A 26401-nucleotide genomic window follows, 5' to 3' on the forward strand; every position below is an offset into this window, starting at 1 on the left:
GTTAAACTTGTTTAAGGAATTAATTACAGTTAGGTCCCAATTAGTTTGAGTAATTAATCTTCTGAAATGGCTGCATGTATTCAAATTTATACTATTCTAAGTTATAATTATGTAAAATGTGATCACTGATTAAAGATTAATAGAAATATGCAATGTACATTCAAATAATGTAATACTTCAGGGATTCATTTTTACACTAATTGGGACCTAACTATATTATATGTTGATATGTATTCCTCTATTTCCCATTTTTAGACATCAAAATTTAAACAGATTATAATCTTTTTAGTTCCATGTTCTTTCTTTATGTTCATTCTTCTCCTAAGTTTATATTCATTTTTATCTTTATTATAACAAGCTCCTAGTCTGACTTCCCAGAGACAGTTAATTCAAAGTGACTTGCACATTAGGAGGAACCAGTAGTTTACAGTCTAATCAGTTTCCTTTTTTAATGTGATTTGGTGTTCATTATACTATCTAGCCCTTAACTTCTGGTTGTTTATAAGTCTTTTGGGCCTCTTCATTACTTTACTTTTAAACCCAATTTTTCAACATCTCTTTGCCTTTCTATCCTATGCCTACTTTTTCACTGATGTTTCAGAAAACCAAAATACAAACTGATTTAAATCAAAGTATATTTTGATTTAACTTGGATGGTTTTCTCAAGTTCTTCACGTAAGTCCTGATCCTCTGCAATATATGTTGGCACAAAGTAATGGTTATTTCCAGAGTGGTAATACTGAAAACAATTATCATGAATGCTGAAAATATGAAAGGATAAAATATGCCATGAAATGGTTTCCTGTTATCTTTGGAAGTATAAAAAACTGTTCTGCCTTTATTCATTTGGAGAGTAGGGAATAGAATTCTCCAAGAATAACTTGTGAGCTATCCTTCAATTTAGCTGAAACTTCCTTTTATAGGCTGGATTCATTTATACTAAGTATGTCAAGCTTAACAATTGAGTTCCTTCCTTCCTTCTTCCCTTCCTTATATCTACTTGCTGGTCAATAAAGATCTCACATTTAGAGCATAAAAAGCTAAATTAACATTCACAAATTACCTAAAACGTGTAATTTGTGAAAGGATACTTTTTAAGCCCTCTGCCCTTATCACTACAGAGGTGAGCTAAATAGAACTCAGAGCCACTTGTTTTCCCTTTGTTTCAAGCACATGCCAACTAAATGATCCATTTCTCCACACTTTTAATAGTTCAGGCTGGTCCATAGAACAATATATGGATTCGGTTGCCAGGATTATACTTGAAGCTACTCATTTGCTCCAATCCTCAACTCAATAGGAAAATTCCTTCTAACAGAATTTAAGAATCTAATTTACTTAATAAGGTTTTAAGTTCTAGCTTAGAGTCTTTGCACACATGTATGCTTCCATGTGAACAATTATTTGGGATATTGAGCTAGAGGGCTGAAGAAAGTAGAAAAGGTTAGTAAAGAGTAGTAGTGGAAGTAACTGACTAGCAAGACTTTTAAATAATAAAATTCCCAGTTCTTTACTTCTAAGCCTCAGAATGACTACAGATAGCCTTTCTTTGATCTGTGTTCTCCTTGCAAACAGATAAAGGAAAAAGAAGCATTAACAATCAAATTTCAATTCATCCACAAACCCTTTGAAAGGGCTTATACCAGAGACCCTACTGCCTCCTTCCGAACCCCAGACCCAGTACCAAGTATACAGGCAAATCTCCCCATCACCATTTCTACCCTTTTCCATGAAAGTGGCCAACTAGTCTCCACAATTAATATGGGATATTTTTAATTTGTATTTTAAAATATAGCTGGTTATTAAGTTCTGTCTCTACAAATGGCAAAGCAAACAATTACTTGGAAGTACTCTAGAATGGGGGAAGGGGGTGACAAGGGGAGGTGGGCACTGAAGAAAGGCTCAAAAGTTTTACTTAACACAAGAGAAAAGGTGAGTATGACAATAGTAAGATTCCACATAACCAAAAAGCAATAAATCTCATCTCAGTATTTAGTCAAACATTCCAGCAATGAAGGTACATATAAAAGTTCCTACTGTACTTCTCTGACCATTAATAAAATGCTCAAGCTTGATCCTGATGCATACCAATTATCACATTTAAATTTTAAAACTAAAAAAAATATATATTTATATACAAAGTTTAAATCAGTATAACACATCTTAAGAACATAACTATTATTTGTCTCAATGAATGCCTACACTATACAATAAGCACTGGATTTTCCTGCCAAATTGCTTTAAAGTCAGAATAATTCACTTTATTCTGCCAAGTAGAACAAACTTAATGAACACACCAAGAATTGACTGGTATTTTTTTTAATAGGATACCAACTAATCTTTAATATCCTTAGGAAAACAAGCCCATACTGAAATCCAAAAACCCCTAAATACTTTATAAAAACAATTACTTTGTGACCAAACACTACCAACAGATTGGTTTAAATAAGCTCAGACTGTGGGAAGTTGGAAAAGGGTATTTAAGTTACTCTTCAAACGAACAATTGTATTAGTAGACAACCAGCAAAGTTTTCCTTGGAATCACTGTTCCAAGGAACCATAACATAAGAGCCGAAAGGCAAATATTCAAGAAGAGGAAGAAAAGGAAAGAGAGAAAACAAGTAAGAGATTGGATAGGGACATAAAGGGATAGGATATTGATCAAAAAGTAGGGATAGAGATGTGAAGCAAAGGGGAAATGGAAAAGGGAAAAGAAAAAGAGCAAGGAAGAAGGAGAGGGAAGCAAAGGGAGAAAGGTAGAAGAGAAAATATTAAAGGAAATAAAAAGTTATTACAGAGCCAGGAATACCCAGACACAAGCCCAAAAAAGAACAACTACACATCTACAAATGCTCAAAAAAACTAAACAGCATAGCTAAAGGTTCAACTGGAGTTTTTGAAAGAAATGAAAATATAATTCAAATATAAAAAATAAGACCTTTTGAAAAACTAATTTAAAAAAGAAATGAGAGGTCTAGAGGAAATTCTTGGAAGACTTTGGATACACGTATTCAGTTGATAGAGTACTAGAACTAGTCAGAATGACCTAAGTTCAAATTGAGCCTCAAATATTTGCTACTCATGTGACCCTGGATAAGCCACTTAACCTCTCATGTGTCTCAGTGCCTCCTCATCCAGAAAAAGAGGATGACAATAATAGCACCTACATTTCAGGGTTACCATGAGACATAATATTGGGTGGTTATGTGATTGGGGATTTTGGCTTTAAATGATCACTCTATTGCAAATAGTAATATTATGGAAATAGGTTTTGAACAATTATACATGTATAACCCAGTGTAACTGCTTGTCAGCTCCAGGAGGGGGGAAGGAAGAGAAAGGGAAACAACATGAATCATTTAACTATGGAAAAATATTCTAAATAAATAAATACATTCAAAAAAATAAAAATAATGGGAAAGCACTTTGTGAACCTTAAAGTGCTATATAAATGCTATTTTTTTCCTAGCCATTAATAGTAAGAGGACTGATCACTAAATACAGGGGATATAATACATTTCCTTAGTATCAGACTTCAAAAAGAATGGATGAAACGAAAGCTAATGACTGTGTAAGAAAGTTTAATGTAAAAGTCTTAAAGTGGAAGAAAATATAAGGCATCTCCTATCAAATGAAGAAATGACATAGGTACAGTTAGGTTGCTCAATGGATAGAAAACCAGACTTGGAGATAGGAATCCAATCCTAAAAAACAAGTCAAGGAGAAAAACATCTAAGAATCACTGAAGGACATAAAAGCCATGGCCAAAACAACAACATGGCTATCATATTTCAAGAAATCAAAAATGAAAACTGCCCAGACCAGTGGGAACCACAAAGTTAAGTGAAAACAAATAATTCACTGGTCATGTACTAAAAGAAATTCCTTAAAATTTCCAAGTCAAAGAAAAAATATAACAGATAGTTAAAAAGCTCCAAATGCCAAGTAGCCATAGGAAGCAGAAAATCTTTTGCATTTACTACTTTGGAATATAATATTCTAAAAAGACTTAGTTGTTCAACCAAGAATAACATAACCAGAAAACAGTATAATCCTACAAAGGGATTATGGAATGTTAAAATAATGGAAGGTTTTCAAATATTCAAGATTTAAAAAAAAAAAACAAATCTGAAAAGAAACTTTGAAATAGAAAAGCAAGACAAGAAAAACACAAAAGGGTAAATATGAGCAATCAATCATAAGGGACTACATAAAGATGAGTTTATATTTGAATATAGCAGGGATTCATAACCTGGGGTCTATGAACTTTAAAAAATATATATTTTTTAATAATTATATTTCAATATAATTGGTTTCTTTGCAGTTATCTTTAGATTATTTTACTCATTTTAAAATATTATTCTGAGATGTCCATAGGCTGTCCAGATAATGATGCCAAAAAAAAGAAACCCCCCAAAAACAAAAAAGCACACTTAAGAGCCATTGTAATGGGAAGTAGGGGTGGGGGGAGAGGCAGTGCAATGAGGTAGATCAGTGGATAGAGAGCCAAGTCTAGAGACAGGAGGTCAAGGGTTCAAATTTGGTCTTAGACACTTCCTAGCTGTGTGACTCTGGGCAAGTCATTTAACCCCCATTACTTAACCCATCTGTCTTAGAACCAAAAAAAAAAAAGGCAATTTGGAACTGTGTTCAAAGGACCATAAAACAATGATTTTTTTTTTTGATTCAGTAATAATACCACAACTAGGTTTATATCCCAAAGAGATTTTTAAAAGGGAAGGAGGGAAAGGGCTTACTTATAAAAATATTTATAGTTGCTCTTGTTGTAGTGGCAGAGAATTAGAAATTGAAGAAATGTCTATCAACTGGGGAATGGCTGAACAAATTGTGGTATGGGATGGTGATGGGTTACTATTGTGCAGTAAAAAAAATGATGAACAGGATGATTTCAAAAAGAACTGGAAAGACCTTCATGAATTAATGGAGAGTGATGTAAGCAGAACCAAGAAAACATGGTACACAATAGCAGCAGAATGAATCTGCTGTAGTATCCATGTTTATAAGAAATACCTGAAACAAAGATTCAAATGAGTTAACATAAGGGATAGAAACAAAACCTATTGTGCTTTAGCTAAACTCAAAAAAGCAAGAGGTAAGGATAATGATCTAAGGAAATACAAAGGCAAGAATAGATTTGCTTACAATATAAAGGAAAGCTACGATAAGCTTAAGATACTATAGATAATAAACTGATAATACTTAAACTATATTTACCTACTAACATGGCATCTAAATGCTTGAAAGCAAAAGTAAATGAGTTGCACTTAGACAAATCTAATTTAAAAGAATAAACATATTCTCTGTAGTGCATGCTACCCTTCCAAACAATGACTAGAATAATATACAGACAAGCAAATACAGAACAAAAAAAATATTAAAAACACTCTTTTAGTGTCCATAATAATTTAATCATAAAAAATGGTGAGGCAAAGAAAAAAAATCACAGAAACAATAAAGAATTTTAAAGATAATGAGAATGAGATAATATACCAAAAATTTTAGGATGCAGTCAAAGCAGTCCATAGGAATAATTTATATCCCTAAACACTTTCATCAGCAAAAGGAAAAAAACAACTAATCAAAGAATATAGACTTAAAAAAAAAAACCAAAACCAAAACAATCCAATTAAATACCAAAGTAGAAATCCCAAAAGTCAAAGGCAAGATTAATAATACTAAAAGAGCTGTATTCTCTCCTAAGAACCAGACAAATAAGAATATCTTTATTTTACCTTTCATGGGGCAGCTATTTTCCTCATGAAGAGTAACATTGTGATCCTAATTAACAAACAACCTAAGAAACATCCTTATATCTAACTAACATCATCTACAATAGTATGGTGTTTAGAAAACCACAGTCTGATTACAGGAATTACTAAAAGGCCCCATCATCTCAGTCATCCCTTTTCATGATCAAACTGTAAGTACAGCATTAGATCTTTCAGTTAATTGCAAAATGATAAAGATGCAGTTTATTCTTGAGATGGTAAAAAGTCAAGCTGATTCTCTATGAATATCTTTATCAGGGTTGTACATGTGATTAACAACAACGAAGGTATATCCAGAAGAGTAGTTGGTAATAGTTGTGTGTTAATTCCTAAATTGACTTTTTTGCTGTTAGCAATGTCTGAGATTATTATCACATCTTCTCTATCTTGTGCTTCGGATACTGTATATATTAGCATTCTCACAATTATGTCTACTCTAGCACAGATCTCCTTTCTATAGACCTTGTTCACTAAAGTTGTTGGTTTTGTTTAGTGCCATTTCTATCTCCACTATAAGCAAATCTGAAACACAGATATTACGCTTCAAGTACAGTAGTACCAGTGTCTTTTATGGTGAAAGTAAACACTGCATTAGTGATCATTCTTCCATTTTCATTCTTAAATTCCCTTGTGATGAATGAGCTTAGGTGGAGCTCTTGCCAAGTTTTCTTTAAACTAGTTTTATCCTCCATTGCTTCACTTTATTTTAGGAAATGATATTTCACATAATTTTCTATCACACCTTCTTTTTGAGATTTTACAAAGCAGTTTACATTGTAAACTAGAGTTTCTTTGGCCCATTATTTCTCACTGGTTTGCAAGTAACTCAAATATTTGCTGATTAACATACTTTCTAGGTTCTTTTTGTCTTCTTGTTCTGGATATAGATTTAAAAGTTAAATTTCTGTACAAAAATACTGTAATTATTGTCAATGTCATTTCAAGTGTTAATTTCCTATTTCTCATTACTGATTACTTGTTTCAATAATTCAGAATGGAATTATTTCAATGGGGCATCATTTTTCTTCTTATTCTTTCTTCTGGCTCTTTACTAATTCTGATCTTTTCCCTGCCAACTTGGTGGTCTAAATGTACACTGATAGCCAATTCAGGGATAACATCCATTTCTATATTTTCCTATATTTTAATATACAATTTTTTTCAATATTATTTATTGCCCACAAATTCCTTCTTTCTTTAGTTTTTTTTTTAATTATACCAAGAAAAATCAAGATTGCTATTTACTCATTGTTCATTTGACAAGTATCTCCCATTTGGAAAACCAACAAATTTAAGGCAGTCTAAAAATTCTGATTCATAGCATACTTTATCCACTTTCACACTCTGCCACCATTATTTTAAAAGTTGAACAAAGCATGGGGCCTCCACATAAAAAAGGTCAGTCTGGGTTAAATTTTACTATAAAATATTCAAAAACTCTCTGAATGAACTCTCTCACTTGATCAGCCCAAGGTCAAATTAGTGTCTTTATACAGATGACTCCTAGATCTACATACAGCCCTAATTTCTATCCTGAGTCCCAATCATGCATAAAAAACTTTGCTAATTGGACATTTAAAACTGGATTTCCAACAAGCAATTCAAACATAACATATCCAAAACTCATCATCTTTTCAGGAAAACCATCCACTTCTTGTGAATTTCTATATTATAGCTGAAGTCATTCTTCCAATCACTCAGTTTCAAAATTTCAATGTCATCTTCAACTTCTTCACTCTCATTCAACACATTCAATTAGCCGTCTCTATAACATACATCTCTCTTTTTTAAGTTTCCTTGCTAATCACAGTGCCACCACCTGTCATGTCCTCATCAGTTTTCAACTAAACTATTAAAATAATCTCTTCTGTGCTCTCTCTCTCCCAAGTCTCTTTCCAGCTGCCAAAGTGTTGGCAATGTTACCTCTAGGATCATATATCTACTCTTCTCGCTAATTTTTAAAGCTCTTCAGAGCCTGGGATTATTCCTAACTTTCCAGTTCTCTTATACACTACTCTCTTCCACGCAACTCTATGGTCCAACTTATTGGGATGTACTCTTCCTCACATTATACCCCATTTCCCATTTCTATGCTTCACAGATATTAGCCTTTAGTATTCTTTCCATCAAAGTTTCCTAAACCATCATTTAGACTTTTCCAGAAGTGAAGTGAGTCTTGCAATCAAACTCAAAAGTATATCATTCATTTACAGCCTAAAAATAAATTGGCTGATATTAGTTGGTGAGGGGTGTTTTTACAGAGAAAAGTGGTATGGTACTGGGAGATGTTTCATTTTTAATAACACATTACTAGCCCAACTACAAAACTCAACTATTGATAGACAGAGATACAGATAGATAGAGATAGAGATGCACTTATATATGCATATGTGCATATATGTATGCATATTATATATATAAACATATATGTATATGCATATGTGCATATATGTATACATATTATATATAAACATATATGTATAAATGTATGTTTTGAGACAACAAAAAACAAAACAAAACAAACCTCAACTATTAAATTAAATAGGCAGAATCAGATATTATTACCAAGTAAGTACTCAACTTATCTAGCTATGTAATGAGTTTATTTAAAGTATTTGAATAAACTAAGTTAAAATTAACAAGTAGGCTTAGTATCACATAAAGACTAATTTCCATGTCAAAATGCCACATTCTTGATATAGTTTCCCAATGATACTATCTCCATAGCTATGGAATTGAGAGCTATGAATCACAAGAACCAACCTATCCTGAGTCCCCAAATGACTAAGTTAATAGTGCAAGTCACCATTATCTATTTTAAAGCTAAAGTCAAATTCTAAATTTGACCTACATTAAAATTTTTGCCAGAGAAGAATGTCCAGCTGAGATCTTTAAACAGTTCAGAGAGACCTAAACAAAGCTAATTTTGTCTGATACAAAGACTACTTTAAACAATTAAGTTTACATAGGAAAGCAGCAGTTATGAACCATTCAACAGCTAAGTTTCTAGTAGATTTATCAAATCTAGGCTTTAAAAAAAACTAGCTGTACTTTAAAAAAAGACTAGCCTATCATTTTAAAGTGAATACTACAAGGAAATTATCTCAAGGTAAATTGTAAACTATAATTCACATTTCATCTTGCTTTATATGCAGCCACTTTGTAATTTGCCCTGCCACATCTTCACTAGCACACTGAACAACAGAGCTTCAGAATCCATGCTCTTTTCTGGCTTCAAACCTTATTCAAAACCATTACCCCTCCCATGGAATTTTGGAATTATCTTTTTTTTTTTAACCCTTTCCTTCCGTCTTGGAATCAATATTGTATATTGGTTCCAAGGCAGAAAAGCAGTAAGGGCTAGGCAATGGGGGTCAAGTGACTTCCCCAGGGTCACACAGCTGGGAAGTTTCTGAGGCCAGATTTGAACCTAGGACTTCTCATCTCTAGGCCTGGTTTTCAATGCACTGAGCTACCCAGAAGCCCCTGAAATTATCTTCTAATTGATGTCACTGTCCAGTGATTCGAACCTCTCTTCCACCTAAATATGTCATCCATACAGCTACCAGGTGATTTATTTAAAACCTAAGTGTTGATCACATCACCACCTCCATCTATATATTATTTTACATAATTTATGAAATTTATATTTTTAAAAAAGAAAGAAGAGAATGTCAGTCAATTGCTATAATATTCTATTTATCATTCCTGTCACTTCCCAGACCAAAATTCCCACTCTCTGGCTACCTTTTCATTCTCTCATTCAAAGATAAAAGAAAATTTAAAATCTCCTACAGCATATTCAGTCAGATAGTTACACCACTAGACAAACCATTATATTCTTCCCCCATCCTCAACTGCCAGAGTATCTTAATCTTCTAGGAAGGAAAAAATTAAACAAATTATTAGGATGAGTCTGGGGAAAAAATGGAGCTTCATGGATAAGCAATGGATGAAAATGAGATGAATGTGCCATAGAAAGACCCCTTGTTAAATTATATCACGTGGGCCTCGGTTTTCTCTTATGTAAAAATCACCAACTATTGTGTGGTGCGGTTATGGAGAATTATGAATTCAACAAATTTCTCTACAAATACAAATTTCTTCTCCTTTAAAACAGTGCAGTAGACATGGTTAGTTACAAAATATTGATGAAGTACTTTATTGTATCACAGGTTTGGCATCCTTTAGTTAAATAATTCATATCATAATACTTTCATGCCAAAAAATAAAAATAAAAACTAAAATAAGAAGATAATACTAGTTTTCTAATGAATTTCTACAATCGTATTATAAGTATTGGAGGAAAAATAAATTTTTTCCAAGATTAAACTTTAAATCTCTTTTTTCATTCAATGAACATTATAACTCAATTCACCTAAAAATAAATGAAAAATAAACTAATATTGTAATTAAATTGACAAAATGATCATAACCAATTAACTTAAAAACTTGAAAACAGACTTACTGTTCTTTTTCTCTAGGACTTTATGTAAGCAAGCAAATGTTGAAAGGTTTTCCCCCTAAGCCAACCAACCTCAAATTAGAAAATGACAATCATTTCAAGTACTTCTGCAATATTCTCATTTGTAACATCTACATAAATATTTCAAAAATTATATAACATGACTTTTTAAATTGTCGGAAAAAATGATTTATCTATGAATTCTCAAGAACCATAGAGAAATGTAGATCTAAATGCTATTTCAGGGGGCAGCTGGTTAGCTCACTGGATTGAGAGCCAGGCCTAGAGACTGGAGATCCTAGGTTCAAATCTGGCCTCAGACACTTCCCAGCTGTGTGACCCTGGGCAAGTCACTTGACCCCCATTGCCTAGCCCTTACCACTCTTCTGCCTTGGAGCCAATACACAGTATTGGCTCCAAGACAGAAGGTAAGAGTTTCAAAAAAATAAATAAATAAAATAAAATAAAAAATAAATGCTGTTTCAGCAACCAGATAACCTCAACCGCATTACTTGCTTCTTCCAAGGAGCCAACATAACCCTTCAGAATCCCAATCACACATGAATTCAATCTATTTATTATCCATGATGATTAATTTAAGATTCTGACCTATTTCGCACTGTGGTTATACCTTGCATGTTCTCCTATATATGTGTAATATACATATGTGTTTATACATGTATGTGTATAAAAGGAGAGGGGGTAGAGAGAGAGACAGCAACCCAGCTAGAGCTCCCAGCACTCAGGCCATCATCTTGGAAGAAATGAAACTGGCAAAAACCCAGAAATAAAGCTAAGGGTAGCATCAAGGAAGGACTGAAGTTTAAGAGAGTGCCCTAACTTCCCGGAGAACAGAGCCTACTTATAAAAAGGTTGGGGAAATGAGCAGAAAATAAGGAAGCTATCGGTGGGTAACAGCTGTAATACAGGTTCCCTCACCCTTCTTTCTCCCTCTGGACAGTCAAAATCCAGGTGGACTTAGAAGCTCTGGATCTTATTCAGTCTTCTATAACTCTGAATATACTCTTCTATTGCCAAAACTCAGCTTGGTACACAATGTCCAATATATGGGGATCAAACCCTGATTCATACATTTATTACCGTGTGTGGCCCAGAGAAAAGTCTCCTCACTATAAAATGGGGATAAGAATAGCACCTACCTTTTAGGGCTGTCATCATGATCACCTGAAATCATATTTGCAATATGCCTTGCAAACCTCATAGCACTATATAAATGCCAGCTATTGTTATTATCATGGCCGTAACACAAAATGATCTTTTAAAAATTATAATCTTTTCTACTTTAAATTACAAAAGGAGCAGCTGACCATAGACTCAGAATTCTACTAGATCCCTTCTCTCATTGGCCCTGATTTATACCCAGCTAACCTGCACTTCAGCAGGTCATCTCTTTTGAAAATTTGAACACTTTCCATGTTGAGTCATGGCTAAAAGAAAATTGCATAGAGAATAAAAAGGGCTAAGAAGGCCTTTTATAAATGATTTTTAAGTCCTTGCTTTAAGGGATTAAATAGTAATCAGGATCACAAAAGCCAGCAACTGATTCCTATACAAGTATCATTCTCTGTTCCACAGAAATGCCACATGGCCTACATGGATGACCATAAAAGAACAGCATGCAATGTCAATCTGTTCTATTTTTGAAACACAAATTGCTAACATTCATATTCTCACCAATGAGACTATTTTTTGAAATTTAGCAGAACCCTAATAATAAACTCTATATGAACAAAGGATAACAACAAGCTATAAGCTGAATGCTGCATAATGCTAATAACCACACTTGACCAAAAGAAGTGATGAGAAACAGCCTCCAAACTTTCTGTGCAAAGGTTGGGGAGCAAAGAATATAACTCAGGAGAGGAGATAAACAGTTTTGCTGCTTTTCACCCCTTCTTTTTTTATTCTTTATTAAAAAGAATAATTGGTAGCAAAAGGGAAGAGGGATGCATTCAAAAATGAAAGAGATTTAAAAATCAGTCAAAAAGTTTTATAAAAGGGGGCAACTGGGTAGTTTAGTGGATTGAGAGTCAGACCTAGAGATGGGAGGTCCTAGGTTCAAATCTGGCCTTAGACACTTCCCAGCTGTGTGACCCTGGGCAAGTCACTTGACCCCCATTGCCTAGCCCTTACCACTCTTCTGCCTTGAAGCCAATACACAATATTGATTCCAAGATGGAAGGTAAGGGTTTAAAAAAAAAAGTTTTATAAAAAGAAAAACCAAACAGAAAGATTTCTCAAAGAATCAACTTGGGAACCATTTATCTAATAACAGGAGCAGTGAGATAGGTGCTAAATGAAATGCAAAGATAAGATTCAATTATTCCCTGACTTCATGAGACTTAATTTCTAATTTAAAAAATAGCTCACTCATACACTTCCCCTTTTCTCACCTTTGCTTCCAGCAGCCTAGCTTATTGATTGACTGATGGATAGTAAGAAGGTATGGCACATAAATGACTAATACAGAATGATACCTTAATTGCATTTTAAAATTATAAAATAGTTATTACAGACATGCACATGGGGAAAAGAAGATGGACAAAATCCAAATATTCTACACAACCTCACTACCCTAAGAGAACTACATAGGGATAACAAAAATGGTTTTTCATCAAAACCTGATAAAATCAATAGAAAACTATAAAGTAGGTCTTGCTGTGAATTCTTTGAGAGCCGGGACTTTTGTTTTGGTCTTTTGCCTTCCTTGTATCCCCAAAGCTTAGCAAAGTAATGGTTGTTCACTTGACTTGACAAAAAGGAAGTACTGATGAAAATGCCATAAAAGGTATTTCAAAAATGCTAAAGCTGAAACTTACATTTTTAACCATTCTATTTGCCTCTATCAATCCTTACTGAACATCTTTCAAAATTAGTATGTATCTCCTAGAATGCCAATCTTTATTTATAGTTGTACTACAAACTGTAACAACCAAAATCAATTAATTTTATAGAAACATGTAAATTATCTGTTTTGTCAAACATTTCATCTAAAACCAGCAAATGGAGTGAGCAGAAGGCTATTTAGGAGTCTCTCTCATGGTGCTCTTAAGAGTTTCATTACTTTACAGGATGACAATACAATATTAGAAAATTATAAAAAATGTCTTGGATAATAAAAACACCAACAGAATTAGAAAGTCCTTTTAGTAACAATTACCTACACTTAATCCATAAAAAAAGGCATTCTTCCTAATATAGTATGGCCTAAAAAAGAGCAAGGAATATAATGCCTGCTCACCAATACAGATGCATTCCCCCAGATAATACTGACAAAAAGTCTCTCCTTTTCATAACCCAGATGGAGTGTCAGATAGAATTCCTTTTGGGACTCATGGATTGAATTCACCTGTGGTTGTATTAGCTGTTTTAATGTCCTTCCTTGGGATTTAACTTAAATCGAGTAATTCTTCCCCTCAATTTAGAACTGTCATTTCCTTTGGAATTTTTTCTTGGTTTTCCATTAAGTCCATAGTTTGCATTATCATGTCTACCACTTAAGGTTTTTACCACATGTAAAAATAACATACATTAACAAAAATAAGGGAAGCACCAAAGTTCTAAGATGTATTTGTGAGAATATGCTTCCAGGTTTATTAGTTTACATTTATTAAGCACTCAAATATTTTTCTAAGTTGGACAGGAATCAAAGATATGCCAACTATCTCAAAAAGATCAGTACAGTTTAAGGAGAAAAAAGATTTTTAAACACCTAGCCTTGGCAAACAAAAAAAGTAACAAACTAAAACAGGTCTCTGGCTTGGGGAATAGAGGAAGAACATAATATAGACAGAGCCCTAGTGAAAGAGAAATTGCCAGGTATAATGAGATTCTATCAACCCTAGGTTTTAAAGGTCTACCTTCCCTAGGAGCTGTCACACTTGTAAAATGTTCTAATTCCTTTTCTCTATTTTGCAGATAATATCATACAGTTCCTAACACCACAGGTCACCAGGAACGAGTCTATGTCTGGAAAGAGGTGATTTCCTGGAGGAGAAATTACCCATAAAGCTTCATTATTTATTTTTTAAATCATTCTCATTTTGTTTTTGTTAAGGTTTAATGGGATCCCCCTAACCCCCCCACCAGCAGTCCTGGTAGAATAAAAATATAAAAAGAGGTTAAGTGTCCCCAAAGATAAAAGGAAATAGTTAAATAGAAAGCTGACAAAAGACAATGCTACTGAAATGGGGAAACAGTGCATGAACTTTGATTTCCAAGGGCAGATTAAGAATAAAGCCAAAAGGTAAATGTAAAACATCTCAGTAAGATAATTAGGTGGTACAGTGAACAGAGCTAGATCTGAATTCAAATCTGGAAATAGACACTAGTTTTGTGACCCTAGAAATCTCTGGGTTGTTGTGAGGATGGAATGCCATAGTTAAAGCACTTAGCAAACTTTAAAGTGCTATACAAAAAATGATGATGGTAATGATGAGAATGGTTTTTTTAAAAGGGTTCTAAAACTGAGATCTAATTGATTTCAGAGGGCCTATAAATGTGGTTGGGAAAAAATACGTTTTTATTTCAATGTAATTGATCTCCTTTATAATTAAATGATTTTAATTTTATGCAGCTTCATTGTACTGCCAAAAATGGCACAGAATCCCTTCAAAGAACACTTCTCATTTCTTTCTCTTAGCAGCCAGAATGAAGAAATTCAAATGGCATTAAACCACATTCAAGATCACACAAAACTATGTAATAACTATTTTTTTAAAAAGGGGATTGGATCTTGGAATATGATAGGGAAAAGGCTTATAACCAAGAATATTCTGCAAAATTAAATAAACCCAGGAGATAGATAAAAGCACTCATGATGAATATATCAGAAGTGGATAGAATCTTCAAAATACAAACATAGGAGACAAGAGAAACCTAAAAGGCAAATATATTAAAGTACTTATTTATAATAGTGGGGAAAGAAAAAAGCATACCTTCAAAAACTCCCTTTCTTGCAAAGTCACAGAGAGAATAAAAACAACCGTAAACCTCATGGTTATATTCCACTTTTTCTGTTACAAGGAAAAAATGAAAGAGAAAATGAATAAGCAGAAGAAATGAAAAAGGAGAAAGAACAGTATTTATTATAATTGGGGAGGAGGAAAAGAAGTGGACCACAGAACAAAATAAACAAACATGGAGGCAAAGGTGAGGGGAGAGGGCCTGTCATGAATCTCATTCTTATGGGAAATGGTGAAAGGAGAATTGAACACACATACCATGACTTTAGGGTAAAAATACATACAATTCAACAGTAAAATTTTGAAGAGACAGGAATAGGGTTAGGGTTTAAGGGGGAAGGCAGTGTGAAGAGAGAAGTCGCAAGCAAAACAAAGGTCAGATATGGAGAGTATACTTAAGAGAAAAGGTCTAAGAATCAGTAATCTGAATAGGGGAAAAGACTTGTACCAAAATATTTATAACCTCGCTTTGTGGTGGCAAAAAAAAATGGAAAATGAGGGGGTGTCCATCAATTGGGGATTGACTGAACAATTGTGGTATCTGGTGATGATGGAATATTATTGTGCTGAAAGGAATAATGAACTGGAGGAAATCCATGTGAACTGGAACGACCTTCAGGAATTGATGCAGAGTGAAAGAAGTAGAACTAGGAAAACATTGTACATTGAAGGGATTTCATTTGGGGGCAGGTGGACCAAGAATTAAGCCAAAGCACAGGAGCAGGGAGAGAGAATATTGTGATATACATTAAAGTTAGCATAGGTATTGAAAGTTAAAGGAAGCTAGGTGGCTCAGTGGATTGAGAGCCAGGACAGAGACAAGAGGCTCTGAGTTCAAATCTTCCCTCAGATACTTCCTACTTGTGTGACCCTGGGCAAGTCACTTAACCTCCATTGCTCAGCCCTTACTGTTCTTATGTCTTGGAATCAATAAAACAGAAGATAAGCGTTTTATAAGTTAAAGTGAGAAATATCTGAAGTTTCCAACATCCATGGGGGCCTTAGAACTCCCATGGATAAAGAGGGAGACTTTTGTACAGCATTATATTACATATATTATATTACATACAATGCACTTTAATGTTACTGTATTTCATGTTGGTAACACCTTACCATGAGTTTAATTTACAAATTAGACTTTTTTATGTGTATGTATATACAAGAAAATCACGTTATACATGGGAGTAGCAGGGGTTTGCTTATATCCACGATTTCAGTCATCAATGGTAGGTCTTGGAATGTATCCCCCAAGGATACAATATCTACAATATCTCATTTTATTTTCACAACCCTAGGAAGTAGACGCTATTATTATCCCCACTGTACAACTGAACCAAAGATTACATGACTTGCCTAGGGTCACATAACTATTGTTAGAGGCCAGATTTGAATTCACATTTTCCTAATTCCAAACCCAGTGCTTTATCCATTGGGTCACAAAGCTGCCCCTGATCCCTTTCATCAACAAAAGAGAACAGAGAAAACCAAAGAGCTGGGTAGCCAACTAAAAAACCAGACAGTAGAAAACCAAAAACCCTTATATCCCAAAAATAGAAATTCTTATGTGAAGATGACATAAAAGATACCAACTTTAGAAAAAATTTAAATATCTAATAAGTTTTTAAAAAGTAAATAGTCTATATAACCAAAAAATAAAAGCCCTAAACCAAAGAAAGAAAACTGGAAGAGTAAAACGCTAAGTGCCACAGAGGACCAGTTTTCCACCTTTACCAGGTCACTAGATATCATCTACCTCCACTGGCAGTTCAAAAACTGAGCTTCAAATACATTAGTATCTTCCACAAATGGATCAAAATATCACTGGAGGAAAAAAAAATAACAAAAGTTCAAGCTGAGGACAAAGTTGTCTGATAAGCAAGCCTCAATGGTATCCAGCTCTTGAACACTAGCAAAAAGTCTGACATCCTAAGATTGGATATGTAATAACCATTGAACTACAAAGGAATTTCTGAAATGGAGAACCAAACCAGCTCTGAGGTCATTAAAAGAGGAACTACTCTGTGTTTTATTGTTCTCTCAAGAAAAATTAGGAGCACCCACACAAGTCGTTTGGCTGAATTTTACTGAGTTGGCTGCTTTCTCTTCAAAAAGGAGGGGCAGGGGGATGTATCAACATGAACATTTCAGCAATATCCATCTGGGTAGGATACTGAACATCACCATCTGAGTTTTATTTCAACTTAGAAGTAAAAATTTATGCATAAGAAGGAAGATGAATCAAACTAATCATTAAGTGGGCCCATATCTAGCCCACATATAAGAATCAAAGTTTATGAAACTATTAAATGTCTGATCAGTTACAATAAGCTGTTTTTAAAGAACTAAATTCTACTGTATTTCAAAATATGTCAGGCAGTTAGGTGGAAGAATGAAAAAAATACTGATCCTGGAGTTGGAAGATCTAAGTTAAAATCCTGCCTCAGACACTATCTATGTGACCCTGGACATGCCACTTAAACCTGTTTGCCTAAGTTCCTTCATCTAGAAAAAGACTCAGGAAAGGAAATTAAAAACCACTCTAGTATCTTTGCCAAGAAAATTCCAAATGGAGTCATGCAGAGTTAGACATAACTGAAAAACAATTTTAAAATCTAGACTAGAAGCTTCTCAAAGTAGTAGAAAGAGCACTGCCCAGGGAGTTAATAGGACCCGAGTTCAAATCTCAGCAATATTAAATTACTTCCTGTGTGACCCTAAGCAAGTATTTAGTCTATTTCGGATTCAATTCCCACATCTGTGAAATGAGGGGATGGTGTGAAATAACCTTTAAAGTTTCTTTCCAGTTCTAAACATATGACTCAATGAGACTATATAATCTATAGACTTTATGGAAACCATATAGATAACCTAGAGGCTTTATTTACTGATTTGACAGCACTGTAAAAATGCTCAAACACTATATGCAAAACTAAGGACAATAGGATATAGTTGCTTATGAGCTTGTGAAATAAAAACTAAGTACTTCAGAAAGTAAAATTTGCTCAGAATTTTAGGCACTTAACTGGCTAAGGGAAACTTTATAGAGCAAATTTTCCATTTGCTAACTGAAGCAAGCAAGGCTTCTTATATTCAATCAACAAGCAGGGAAAGAAACTAGATAGTGAGCAAGATCTCTGTTAGATCCAAACTTTTTCACAATGACTAGATTGAGGCATTCATTTCTTGAGACAAATATGAATTTAAGGATTAGGTCACTTAGATTAAGCTATCTTCAACAACCAGTGAATTCTCTTCCTTGCTACAGAAGTATACAGTGAGCAGAAAGGGGACTCTAAATAGAGAGTAGGAGCTCCTTCACTCCAAGCAACATGAAAAAGGACAGAGGCACATAAGTCAAGGTGGTTTTTACAAGCTTCAAAGGACTAACCATCAGAAAGCATACTTCCCTATTGCGTATGTTCTTTCTATGGTCTAATGACTTTCCGGGAATACGACTTTGAGGTTTCTCTTTTATGGGGTTTGGTCAAGATTCTTTTACACATTTCAAAAGATCCTCAAGGGGCTTCACAGAATTCACTTCCGCAAGCATTTACTCTGTATACCTAGTATATAGAGGGCACTCTATTAGGGGCTGGACGGAAAGGTCAAAAGAAACAACAGTCCCTACCATGAAGACAGACCATAAAACTTCATACCTCAGTAAACAGTTTCTCATGTGTGGCCATAAATAAAAAACTGCATTCCCAAAGGCAGAGATGTCAAACACTAGGACTGCACTCCTGAGTGCAACACAAACTAGATAAAAATATAATTGTGAAACATTTAACAAAATACATAAAAATATGATCAAATTTAATGTTAACATGTAGTTTTCTAAGTCCTTATGCAACCGCAGGAATCCTTAGGTATGGTTTAGTGGCCCTCCCATTTCCTTGGAGTTTGACATCACTGATCACAGGCTAAATTTCTGGTGTGAGTCCTCTGCACACTTAGGATGGGTATTCAGACAAAAGATACAGTGGCTAAACCATACCTGAGGCCTAATACAACAGCATAAAAGTAGAGAACCCAAGACCAGTGAGATCTATGAGTAGATCTTTCATGAGGCCTTACTTTACACATTTTATTTTCATATTTTATTATGAAAATGTTTTATTCCATTTCTGATAGCCCCATATATCTACATTCTTATACCTTATAATTTTACAACTAGCCCTCATCTTCATATTGTACTATATTTCCTATTAGTAACAAATTAGTGATTACTTTGATTACCATAACCCTGATTTTCCTGAACATTCACTTGAGAGGGAGAACTAAGTGTGGTGGAAAGGGTTCTGAATTTGAAAACAGGACATGAACTTGAATTCTACCTCCGAAATTTACTATAATCAGGATCACAGGCATGAGCTTCTCTGAACCGCAGTTTCTCATGGTGCTAATTTTTTTAGTGCCTAAATACTGGTTTATTCTGAGGCTCAGATGAGATTACGTTGGTAAAGGCTTTGGACTCCATTAAATGTTCGCTAATTCACTAAGAGGGTAGTGCTTCTATAAAATTATTCTCATTAGGTTAAGTTCAAAAGGTTAGTGCTCACTTACAGCTATTTTCTCTTCCTTGAGTGTGAAATTCATTTTTGACTATATAATCTAATGACTTACATTTAGGTACTTACCCCAGTCCCCAATTAACTCTTTTCAATAATATTATAATGGGAGAGGCAGAGTGGTAGTGTAGAGAAGGCTCCAGATAGAATTGAACTAGATTTTAGGAGAGCACTTAATAAATACTATTTTTGTGGCAAAAATGGAAGGACCTAGACAAGTAATTTTAAAACTTTTTTTTTCCAAGACCCTTTCACATCTTGAGGACTTGAAAGAACTTCTGCTAATGCCAGTCATACTCATTTTAAAGCATATTTATGGTTCTATCTATCAATATTTACAATATTAGAAATTAAAACTGTTATATTCTTAAATGTTTATTAGTTCATTTTTTAAAATAAACTTACTATGCTAATATAAGTATGAAAAATAACTATATATAATAAGAAATTAGTGATAAGATTGGCATTATTTGACAAATTTTTGTAATATCTTTAATATTTGGCTTAATAGAAGACAGCCAGATTCTCATATCTGATTCCACATTCAATCTGTTGCAATTTTATTTTCCTTGAGATCCAGACTTATACAGATATGGAAAAAGGAGAGTTATTTTAGTAAGCAAATGACATCTTAGTGTTATTATGAAAATAGTTTATTGACCTTGTAGACACTCTGAAAAGGTCTCAGCAACCCCCAAAAGACCTCAGACCACAAAACTAGCTTTGATAATATTGCAATCCGATAGACTCACTATCTTGGCAGAAGAGTCAAACTCAAGAATTATTTCAATCTGGCAATATGTCTACACTGGAGTGTCCCAGGGATCTGTGCTTGGTTCTGCTCAGAAATAATATTTTTATTAATAACGAACAAAGGCGTAGATAACATCCTCATAAAATTTACAAATGACACAAAGCTAAAAGGGAATGATAACACACTGGATGTCAGAGTAGGGATCCAAAAAAATCTTGACCAACTAGAGCTCTGGGCTGAATGTGATAAGACAAAATCAAACAGGGATAAATGCAAACTTTCACATTTAGGTTAAAAAAAAATCAGATACAAGGTAAGGAAGAGGCATGATCAGACAGTAGAAGTATATCTGAAATATGCTGTGGTGATTGTAGTGGACAGAAAGCTCAACATGAGTGAACAACATAATAATCAATAAGTGGGCAACATCAAGAGGGACTTAGCTTTCACAATTAAGAATGTGATAGTTCCATTTCTAATGAACTTTTATTAAAATTAAAGTAAAATTAGGTAAAAGTTCTAAGAGCAGTTTATTAGTGGAGCACAAATCTATAACAAAGTGTCTACTTCAATAATGCCAGAAGCCCCAATTAAGAAAGGCTATGCATTATAGTAATTACCCAGAATTAAGATTACATCATTTGGGCCTCTATTTTTGAAAAGGCTCAGATGGGATTGAGCCACAAAACAAAGATTCTTAGGGATGGGAGTTGAGATTTGAGGCTAATCAAGATTCTCTGAAAAGTTAGTGTTGGGTGGAGTTAAAAAGATAGAGGCAATGACAGACAAAAGCTTGAACTTTACAAAAGTTTCTCCCTGAAGGAACCAAGAAAAGAAGTATTAAATCTAGTTTAAGCCTTAAAAATAAGCCAGATTTCTAATTCAAAATGACCTTCCACATGTCAGGATGATGAGGTTTTACTGAATATATAATCAATTCTCAACTTAGGTGCAAAGGGTTGAAAAACCCACAAAAGTAAAAAACATGAAAGCTGATACATTGAACCTATGAGAAATAAAAAGTTAGGTTCCTAAGACCACCCAAAATTGTAATTTTCCCCCAGAGATTACTGATAATATGCTTTTCTACATATAATTATTTACAATAAAACATTAATTCTGATAACATGCACTTTTCCTGATACAGTAACCATGTGGAAGAGAGAAGCAACACCTGACCCAACTGGATGATGTCAGAAGAACTATGATGTAAAAAACAGAAAAGGGATAATTTGCCATATCTAATCTCCCTTTTTATTCCATGAAAATATTCCATATTTCCCCATGAAAATACCTGCTTCAGTTCCTGGCCCTGAGGCAGGGGTCAGAAATTCTACTGAGGTAGTGGTGGAAGTCAAATATTTCCTCTGCCATACCACCATTTACCCACAAACTTCATTAAGTATTGTTGCATTTTTCCAATTTCCCCAACTACACTCGAGAGATTGCTCTAGCACTTTCTAGAGTGGATTCGGGAACATATTTACTAATACTTTACTGCTTTTTTCAGATATGATCCTGAATATCAAATCTGCAGCCTAGAGCACTGTAGACATTCCAGCACTTTTGTTTTCTCACTAAGCCATTAGGGCTTAGAACCCAAAAGATTTGCATTATTCTTTAGGGGCCTAAGTGCAACACAAAATTTGAAATTTAAAGGCAAACAAGGAAAATATGGAAACAAGTGCAAAGAGAGGTCTTTACAGTGGTAGGATAAACAAGACTAGTGAAGCACCCAAAAGGGATACCAGACTTCATGCATATCTAGCCTTTCATTTTTTTCTCTGGCATAACTGACAATGTGTATGGCTGCCAATACAAAACTGAAAATGAGGTCACTAATATTAAAAAAAATCACATGAATACTTGAAGTCTCGAGCCAAACATAGATATATTGAAGATTGACTGTACTTTTGACACAATCAATTCTGTCAATAAATTAAACTGATATTCTAAATTCACATTTTTATAATTTTTCTTCTCTACCCTCAATTAGTATAACTATCAAGATGCTCTACATCCTCCCCATACATTTATCAAATGATCTCTTGATTGAGACAAAGAAACAAAGGGGCAAATTAGGATCTAGATGCCTTTCTTAAATAAACACAAAGTCTAGCAAGTCCTTCAATAATTAGCCTTTTCAGCTAATTGGAGAAATCAGATGGACAAAGAGGAAACGAACTGGAATTGGTTGAAAGAATTATAGACGCTTTGGGGGCACTGCATTTCTATCAGAGAAAAAAAAAAGCAAAGAAGGGAAAGAGTCAATCACTATGGGCTCCTGAGGAGGCAAACCTTTGGATTTAGGGGTGGTGGGACAAGATGGTAAAAAAAAAAACTGAATCTCTCTCTTCGCCCCATCTCAACAATGTTAACAGCAATATCCCAGAACCAGCAAAGAGTTTATAAGGGAAACATCATGAGTTCTCTACAGAAGTAGAGAAAAACTGTAAGCAAACAGGAGCCTTTGCAACATGTACTCTCTAAGTCTGAATCCACTTTGCACAGGGATAGGTCCTATGATTATGAAAGGGCAGTACTTTGCCAAATGTTCTTATAATGTCATCTTAGTCAATATTGCTTTGTATTAAGTCCTGCTGATTATCATTGAGGAAAGAGGGAATGGAATACACACAAAAGAGGCAAGAGGGTTCATGAAATATACTATTAGAATATTAGAATATATACTATTAGGGGGCAGCTGTGTAGCTCAGTGGGTTGAGAGCCAGGCCTAGAGACCGGAGGTCCTAGATTCAAATCTGGCCTCAGACACTTCCTAGCTGTGTGACCCTGGGCAAGTCACTTGACCCCCACTGCCTAGCCCTTACCAGTCTTCTGCCTTGGAGCCAAAACACAGTATTGACTCTAAGACAGAAGGTAAGGGTTTAAAAAAAAAAAAGAATATATACTATTAGAAACAAATGTACATGGTTATTACTCCCCCATGACAAAAACTTGAAGGGGAGAAGTGGTCAGTCACCCTCTGGAGACCCAATTTTGCCCATGTCAAGAAATATTAGGAAGTATGCCCTGAGGAGGTGTTACAAATTTGGTACTTGTGAGTAGTAAGAAACTACCCTGAAAAAATAAACAATTGTTTTCAATTCAGAAGAGCATGCACCATGGTACCTGTGGGTGTTTGTGTGTACATACACACATATTTAAAAGTAATGTTATCAGTTCAAAGTCTCAGGTAAAGAAATGAGACTTCCTGTTCTCAAGCAATTCTTCCACTGATTTAAGTTCTATGTCATTCTGTCTTTGCTTTGCTACCCCTTACCAGCGTCTATTAGAGACACCTCAAATGAAGGTAACCATTTTAATTTATACAGTCAACTGAGATTCATAAAGTGCCTTTCCTTATAATTATCCCTATTTTACATATGAAGAAACAAAGCTAACATATTAAGTTATTTGTCCAGGATCATATAACTATTAAATTTCAGATATGATGCAAGGTCTGCTGAGAGACCTGGCTCTCCTGACTCCTAGTCCAGGATTCTTTTCTACTATGGTATGCAGTAACATTGGCCTCCTTATTGTTCCTGATCCCTTCGACCAACGGTGTGCCTTTTCACTGGCTTTTCCTCCAAGCCTCGGATAGTCTCCATCCTCATGTTGGTCACCTGGTTTCCTTCAAGTCTAAGCTCAGATCTTTCCGCAAAAGGCCTTTCATGGTCCCCCTCCATGCAAGAATCTCCTCTCTGAGATTCCTTCTAATTTATCCTGCTTAAATATGTACACAGTTATTTGCTGTTGTCTCTCCAAGCTCCTTGAGGGCATGGCATGGCCCATTTTTCTCTTTCTCTGTATCCCCAGAGAACACTTAGCACAATGCTTGGCACATAGAAAACACTTAATAAATACCTGATGACTTGATAGGCTAACAGCTTCCTTTTAGCATCCTACTACAGAAGTTCTACTATTTTACTTTAATACTACAGAGTTCTAGTCCTTGTTCCTCCAGGAAACACTGGAGCTGCTACCACCATCTCAAAACCATCACAGAATCCAAGGCAAGGCCAGAAACCTCTCTTCCTCTTACTGTTTGGTTTTTTTCCCCCTTTACCATGTTATCCTTTTAGGGACTACAAAAGCACCAGGCTGAAGTTAATCAGCCAGCTTAACAAAAGTGTGCTAAGGAGCAGCTGTGTGGCTCATAGAATAGGGAGCCAGGCTTGGAGGCAAAAGAACCTGGGTTAATATCTGGCCTCAAATACTTCCTAACTATTCAAGACTCTGGACAAATCACTTAATCCCATTTGGCTAGCCCTTAACCACTCTTCTGCCTTAAGAGCCCATACTTACTATCACTACTGATTCTAAGACAGAAGGTAAGGTTGTTGTTGTTTTTTTTAAACCCTTACCTTCTGTCTTAGAATCAATACTGTGTATTGGCTCCAAGGCAGAAGACTGGTAAGAGCTAGGCAATGGGGGTCAAGTGACTTGCCCAGGGTCACAAGGCTGGGAAGTGTCTGAGGCCACATTTGAACCCAGGACCTCAGGTCTCCAGGTCTGACTCTCAATCCACTGAGTCACCCAGATGCCCCCTAAGACTTTGTTTTTGAGTTGTTTTTGTTTTTGAAAGTGTTCCTAGAGAATACTTGCACATTTTCTCCATACAATCACATTGTCTCTCTCAGGATGTCCCTTATTAAGGTCAGGGTTTATTGAATCCTATCTGTATAAGACCTAGTAGAAAAAACATAGCAAGAATTGAGCAATAAAGGTGCCTGACATGACTGAAGGGAAAAGGAAAGGCCTTCATTACTCCAGTGATTCTCTGGAGCCTTGAAGTCCTCTGCCAATCCCACAGCAAAACCCATCACAAAATCTATAATATACTTGGACCCTAAAATCCTAGATGTTCACCTAGCCCTGGGTCAACCAACAGTCAAGCAGTAAGGAAAGAAGCAGTTTTGTGTGGCACAGATATTCCAGAAAGGCCTAGTAACACTGAAGGCCAGAAGTCTAGAACTGTGAGTTGCCCTAAATAGACGTTTTCCTCTTTCAAGTGTTTCCATGCCAGGTTCTATCTAAGTGTCTATCCACTCCTCATCCTTGCTTTGGGTGCATTTGATAAGAAAGTGTGATCTAGGCTTATATGTGCTGTGATTTACAAGTTTGATATACCATTAACTATATTGTTTATTTTGTTTTATTATAAAATAAAAGGTTATGTTTAAGATCTTAAAGTGCCATTATGGTGAATAGCAGATTGTGTAGACAGAAAACTTGAAATGAAAGCTCAAAAGCTAGAGTGGGTGAGTGGGGGAAGTATAGGTAGCCTCACTATACATACATACCGAATGCTACAACTCTAAGAAAATATGAATGCAACCATGTGGAGGTGGACTGTCTCTGGAAACTGAGACCTACTGGAATTAACGGAGGAAGAGAGAGAAAATACAGGGATGTAAGGACACTGTAGGGGTGTTTACAATCTACCAGTTTGTAGAGTTCCCTGTGATCTTTGTAAAGTCTTCCATTTGGGAGGCCTTGGAAAAGATCACAGATCACTCCATTAGTCTCTTTACAATAGTATCATCAGGCTTTAAGGTTTACAAAGCTCTTTCCCCCTCAACAACCCTGTAAATTAAATAGTACATGTTTTATTACCACATTTTAAAGCAGGAGGACCCGGGAGTAAAAAAAACTGACTTGCACAGAGTTAATCAGTTAGTAAACAAGCACAGTACTTCTATTCTTAGAAGGTTGTTTTTTTTTTCTCTCCCTTAAAAGGATCTGAGCTACAGAACAATAATATGGTTCAGTGGAAAAACTAAAGTATTTGGAATAACATGACTTGGGTTCAGATGCCCATTATTCAATTTATT

At 34.9% G+C, this 26401-nt stretch overlaps 1 protein-coding gene across 50 annotated transcripts in view; it reads right to left on the reverse strand.

The window, feature by feature from the left end:
- Positions 1–26401, reverse strand: part of SIPA1L1 (signal induced proliferation associated 1 like 1) — a 368156-nt gene that overhangs the window by 246641 nt on the left and 95114 nt on the right. For 19 of the 50 annotated variants that reach the window (XM_007472891.3, XM_056810748.1, XM_056810742.1 and 16 more), the window contains one exon: positions 15213–15290. The exons of the other annotated variants lie outside the window; for them this stretch is intronic. The gene's annotated coding sequence lies outside the window, so the exon portion shown is untranslated. The remainder of the gene's footprint in view (positions 1–15212; positions 15291–26401) is intronic. 50 annotated transcript variants of the gene reach the window in all.

The sequence above is a fragment of the Monodelphis domestica genome, chromosome 1 (genome assembly GCF_027887165.1).
Source record: "Monodelphis domestica isolate mMonDom1 chromosome 1, mMonDom1.pri, whole genome shotgun sequence".
Taxonomy (NCBI): Eukaryota; Metazoa; Chordata; class Mammalia; order Didelphimorphia; family Didelphidae; genus Monodelphis; species Monodelphis domestica.